This window comes from Macaca fascicularis, chromosome 16 (assembly GCF_037993035.2).
Source record: "Macaca fascicularis isolate 582-1 chromosome 16, T2T-MFA8v1.1".
Taxonomy (NCBI): Eukaryota; Metazoa; Chordata; class Mammalia; order Primates; family Cercopithecidae; genus Macaca; species Macaca fascicularis.
In genome coordinates, this window is record NC_088390.1 from 46,567,713 (window position 1) to 46,574,504 (window position 6,792).

A 6,792-nucleotide genomic window follows, 5' to 3' on the forward strand; every position below is an offset into this window, starting at 1 on the left:
GGGAGGCGGAGCTTGCAGTGAGCTGAGATCCGGCCACTGCACTCCAGCCTGGATGACAGAGTGAGACTCCGTCTCAAAAAAAAAAAAAAGAAAAGAAACCCAGCTTGAGAGATACGCTGTCCCAATTCTTCCTGGCCTGCCTTCCCAGGGTCCTCCTAGAATATGGGTCTGAGGCATATCGAATGTTTTCTCCACTTCCTAAAATGACATCTCTATAATATAGGCTGAGTCCCCATCCCTGAACACTTGGGTTAGGGCCAGGATAACCTGGTCCATATTCTCCAGACTGATTCTTTTCCCACCTTCAACACATCTACCATTCTAACAGAAGGGAAGCCCAGGTTAAGTGAACAGAGTGGCTGAGAAGTTACACGGTCATGATAATGCCTGATTTCAGGAAAGGAATTACTTCTGGAATAGCAGGGAGATGACACAAGAGCAGGCACAGGCTATGGAAGCTTCAACTGTATGGGTGATCTTTTATTTCTAAGATGGGTACATACACATTCGTGATTCCTTAAATCTCTCTCTTTTTTTTTTTTTTTTTTTTTTTTGAGATGGATTCTCACCCTGTTGCCCAGGTTGGAGTGCAATGGTGTGATCTCTGCTCATTGCAATGTCCACCTCCCTGGTATAGGTGATCCTCCTGCCTCAGCCTCCTGAGTAGCTGGGATTACAGGTGTGTGCCACTAAGCCCAGCTAATTTTTATATTTTTTTTAGTAGAGATGGGGTTTCGTTATGTTGCCCAGGCTGGTCTCAAACTCCTGACCTCAAGTAATCCACCTGCCTGGGCTTCCCAAAGTGCTGGGATTACAGGCCTGAGCCACCACACCTGGTATAAACGTTTTGTAATCCTGAAACATTTCAATGACAAAGTTTAGAATGAGAGGTACTCAACTTTTGCCTTAGCAAGATGCCTGCAGGTGGACCTGGGGATAGAGACAGCAGTGGTTAATGGACTCTAGGGATTTAGGGGAATTAAATCAAAGTGTTCAGCAGAGAGAGGACAAAGGGGCAGCAGAGGGCTTCTGGGCTCAGGGCCAACATCTTGGACCACAAGGCTATAAGCTCAGTTTGACTGACTGTAAAAGCCTGTGAATCTATTGTGTTCACCGGCGAAAATCTTCAAAATAGGCAATCCCCAGCTTATTAGTTTATTTGTTGGTCTGTTGTCTGGAACTGGGAACGAGTTTTCCTATAGAAACAATATTACAAATGGTGGCTCTGCCCCAAGGCCAGCCCACAAAAGCTCACAGAACCGTAATGTACCTGAAATATTGTACTCATAATACTAAAGATCCTGACCACTATTTATAAAAGCGTTTCTGTGGGAAAGTGCATTTCGAGATTTAATGCCGGTAACACATATTCCTCAGCACTGTGAGTCCTCTGGACTCTTGACCTCACTCCCACTGTGCTGATTCTTATCAGAATGGCACCATAAGCGCTGGCACCATAAGCAGCAGGAAGGCAAGTTAGTTGCTTTCTGTTGCTACAGAATTCAAGCTGAAGTTTCAAGCAATTCATCTTCACTGAGCTGACCCCGACCCCTACCATGTACCCTGGCCTGTGATCTAAGTTTAGCCTTTTAAACACAACAAAGAGACTCTTATGCAAAACATGCCTTGTGCACCCTATCCCAAGCCAACACATAAACTCTGTCGCAGTAGGAACTCAATTTGGATGTTTCTGGAATGTCATAGATGAGCAGGAGTCTTTGTTTCATGAGGAAAATGGTCTGGAAAATTTTGGGACTAGTAAAATCCCTGAGACACTGGAAAGGGACAGCTTTTGAACAGGGGCTCGCATAATCAAGTGGAGAAGTCACCTGATGTTGACTGAAAGGAGATGAGAATGTCCTTAAGGAGGCCAGGCATGGTGGCTAACGCGTGTAATCCCAGTGCTTTGTTGGCCGAGGTGGGTGGATCACTTGAGGTCAGAATTCACAACGCCAGGAGTTTGAGACCAGCCTGGCCAACATGGTGAAACCCCGTGTCTACTAAAAATACAAAACTTAGCTGGGCATGGTGGTGCCCACCTGTAATCCCAGCTACTTGAGAAGCTGAGGCATGAGAATAGCTTGAACCCAGGAGGCAGAGGTTGCAGTGAGCCCAGATCACACCACTGCACTCTAGCCTGGGTGACAGAGCGAGGCTCTGGCAAAAAAAAAAAAAAAAAAAGGCCCTAAGGTTAGAACACTGGTGTCGCTGGCAAGGACAAGTATCTCTGAGTATGATACAGATACTCAAATACTCCCACTTAGAGAGTTCAGGTGGAGAACTGAAATCTGAAAGATCCACATGACATTCTGGGGGCCTAAAAACTATGATTTCTTCATAGACAAAACATCTTTTCTGTTGGCTATGAAGATTGTAACTGTAGGAAACTTTCTCACTATATCCAGAGCCCCAGACTCAGTGATAGAGGACAATGACATGTGTTGGTCCTGTTGACCTGGAGAAGTAGCAAGTATTCAAGATTAGAGGCTGGAAGAGTTGCAGAAGCTGTTGAAGGACAACATGAGTCCCTGGGACACTCAGAACTAGAGCCACCTTGGGCAGTTCAGGCTTCAGTCCCTAGTGCCACACAGGGCTTATTCTGGTAAAGCACTCTGATTGAGACTATACCTTTCCTCTATGGTGTACAGTCTTGATGGGACTAGAAATCAAACTGGCTTGTTCTTTCCTAGCCAGGGAGCAAGGTGAACAGATTGTCTCCTTAGATTTGAATCTTGAGGCTGGGCATGGTGGCTCACACCTGTAATCCTAGCACTTCAGGAGGCCAAGGCTGATGGATTGCTTGAGCACAGGACTTCAAGACCAGCCTGAGCAACATGGCAAAAACCTGTCTGTACAAAAAAATACAAAAAAATTAGCTGGGCCTGGTGGCGTGCACCTGTAGTCCCAGCTACCTGTGGTGCTGAGGTGAGAGGATTGCTTTAGCCCAGGAGGTGGTTGAGGTTGCAGTAAACCGAGATCATGCCACTGCATGGTCCCTGCATGACAAAGTGAGGCGCTGTCTTAAAAAAAAAAAAAAAAAAAAAAAAAAAGATTTGAATCTTGAATAGCATGACCTAGACACTAAAAGCTGGTTGGCACCTATTGTTCCAGCATTGTGACCCTGGCCACCTTAACCTCTAGAGTTGCCCGGCTTCCTGTCCTCCAAGCAGACTCTCCAGCTTTCCCATGAGTCCCATCTGCTACCTATTATCCGCCCTAAAACAATTCTCTCCTACTCAAGTCATCCAGTCTGTTTCTATTTTATATGATTGAGGAACTCTAATACAGACTCTGATGGCAGAAGGTTGATAGATCAAGGAAAATCTGCCAGTACAATTTGTAAAGCAACTCAAAGCCTAAATCAGCAGAAGGAATAGTTATGGCATATCATCTTCAGATACAAAAGTGACAGTTCATATCATTCAGATGTGATGAGCTCAACTTTTACCTGGTATGTTCACAATGTCAAGTTCAAACCTAAAAACCAAAAAACAAGCAAACAATAAAACCCTTTTAGCCAGGCACAGTGGCTCACGCCTGTAATCCCAGCACTTTGGGAGGCCGAGGCAGGCAAATCACTTGAGACCAGGAGTTCAAGACCAGCTTAGCCAACATGGTGAAACCCCGTCTCCACTAAAAATACAAAACATTAGCAGGGCATGGTGACTCGTGCCTGTGATCCCAGCTGCTTGGGAGGCCTAGAAAGGGGAATTGCTTGAACCTGGGAGGTGGAAGTTGCAGTGTGCTGAAATCATGCTACTGCACTCCAGCCTGCATGATAGAGCAAGACTCTGTCTCAAAAAAAAAAAAAAAAAATTAGCTGGGCATGGTGGTATGTGCCTATAGTCCTGGCTACTTGGGAGGCTGAGGTGAGAGGATGGGTTGAGCCCAAGAATTTGAAGTTACAGTGAGCTATGATCACACCACTGCAGTCTAGCCTGAACAACAGAGTGAGGCCTCATCTCTAAAAATAATTTTTTTATTTTTTATTTTATTTTTTACCTGAGAAGGCAAAGATGGGTGGGTAGAAGGAAGGTTAATGTAAATATTATTCCAGGAACAGGTTACGAATTCCTAGCTCTGCATCGTGCAATTTACTCTGATGACATGATAAATATGTTGGCTGCATTCAATGGTAACTATGGTTTTGTCTCATTTATATTGGGAAATAAATATATTCATTTATATTAATAGAAAGATTTTTAGGAAAACAGGCAAATTGCAATGCCATTCCTTTGTTATCATTTAAAATAACTGAGTTAAGATTCAATGGTAGTTTAAAAATAACAATGGAGAAAAATGTGTCTGGAAATGGCCAGTTGGCCAAATGAAGTGAAGTATGTTTCAATTCAACTAGTTGGCATTTTCTTTTTTTTTCTCTCTCTCTCTCTTTTTTTTTTTTTTTTTCTGAGACAGAGTCTTGTTCTTGTCACCCGGGCTGGAATGCAATGGTGTGATCTCAGCTCACTACAACCTTTGCCTCCTGGTTTTAAGCGATTCTCCTGCATCAGCCTCCCAAGTAGCTGGGATTACAGACCTGCACCACCATGCCCAGCTAATTTTGTAGGCATTTTCTATTTGCTCCATGATTAGCAGACTGGGTGGTAGAGCTTGTCTGAGAAAGGGCAGGCTACTTTATCCATCAATGCCTGGTGCAAAGAGCTGCCATCTGCTGCCCCGATGATCATCTGGGCCTCAGGCTATGGGACAGCCTGATCCTCGGCCCAGGGAGCAGCCTGGTCCTTAGTCACAGGACATATTTCCCATCCCAGGGGAGCTCAGGTTTGTGGGTTCCACTCTTGAGATCTAAACAACAATGGACTCAGGGGGCTCAGGCAGCTTTCTCTGGTCCAGTTGGTCTCTCTTCCACCTGAGTCGAGGCCACTGCAGCATAGATAAAAACTAGGGACACTCAGTGTGCGTGCTGCCTCTCGATTCCTGTCTTCCACTGGACGCCCAGGACTCAAGCTTGTCCTGGAAACACCCCCCTCCTTCTCCCCTTTGCCATATTTCTGCCATCATCATAGCCTGTGCTTTCCCTCACCCTGACCCCCAACCAAACCCTATCTCACCCATGACCTCTGTTTCCAGAATTCTGGCTCAGCATGAGTTGGAGCAAAGTGCTTTTAGACACAGAAGTGAAGCAGCTTCCCTGTTATGTAAATGGGACCATACAGTAGATCTGGTGCCATGTGACAACCCTCCCCATATATTCCCTTCAGATGCAGAGGCAGAGGCAGAGGCAGAGACCTTAAGCAGTTGTCATTGACCCCCTCCTTTTTGTGACAGTTTTAATCAGCCTCTCCACCTCCTTCTTCCCAGACCCAGTGCCCTTTGTGATAAAGAAAGGGTACAGGCCTGGGATGCGGGAGGTGGAGAGGTTGATTAAAGAGGCTTTCTGCCTCTACAGAATTACCACTTCTGAGCCCTTCATCTGAGATCTCTGTCTGCTCGGATTTCTAACTTCTGGCACAGGTCTTTACAAAATAAAAACTTCAAGGAGCCTACAACTTACCCAGATTTGGAAGGAAAATGAGAGAAAAACTGCCTTATAGATTGGTAAGTCTAAATCATGGCATCACCTTTTTCCTTAAGTGTCTCAGTCACTTAAGGAACAGCATCGTGTGTGACTCTGGGGAGGTCATATGTACCTGCACAATCTCCTGAAATACTTTCCCAATTTGACATAAGCCCAGGAGCCAGGTTCTTTGACCACTGGCCGTAGTGTCACTCCAAGCCAATCCCAAGAAATGGGCTACAGATCCCCATGGTTATCTACATGATGGCCGTAAACTTTGTACCCACCTGGGTACACCAAAGGCACTGAACTATTCCTGGGATTCTTACAGCCTTCTGCTTTCACTAAACCAAAATTTACCTTCTCAAAAGGAAGAAGTTTCCCTCAGTTACAGAGTTAGATAAAGCACTCTAGCAGTTGAAGACTTGCTTGTCTCTTTCCCGACTTTGACTTACCCGGACGCAAAAAGCCCTACGCCATTGAAACCAACACCTTTAACAGTGCAGTGGGGTCATATGGTCCCAAGATAAGTGATTCGTGGCTCAGGCAACAGTCAGTCTCTGCAGAGGAAGCTAGCCTGGTTGATATCAACTAGCTGACATAAGAATGAGAATCGGCCAGGCACAGTGGCTCATGCCTGTAATCCCAGCACTTTGGGAGGCCGAGGTGGGCAGATCGTGAGGTCAGGAGATCCAGGCCATCCTGGTTAACACGGTGAAACCCCATTTCTACTAAAAATACAAAAAAATTAGCCAGGCGTAGTGGCAGGCGCCTGTAGTCCCAGCTACTCGGGAGGCTGAGGCAGGAGAATGGCGTGAACCTGGGAGGCGGAGCTTACAATGAGCCAAGATGGTGCCACTGCACTCCAGCCTGGGTGACAGAGCAAGACTCCTTCTCAAAAAAAACCAAACAAAACAAAAGAATGGGAATCATTTATCATTTACCATGGCCACCTTCATGGTCTGGAAGCATCATCTCCAGGTATCCAGCATAATGTGTTTGGAACATTAGAGCCTGATGCTGTTCAGACAAACCTAGATGAACACTTAAGTGTTTGGATTGTACTATCTCATAAGCTAGGCAGTGAAATGGCCAGGTGACTTTTCTATTTCAAAATACTGGGGAGTAGAGGAAACATTTCTATTCTTGGAAATCCTCCTGTAGCTACAATAAATAAAAGCGAAATCCAAATGTCTGAGGTTCACGGTGCCTAGCACAGGCACCTAGCATAGAGCTAGAGACCCCCAGGAGTAAGTCAGGGACACACCATGAGG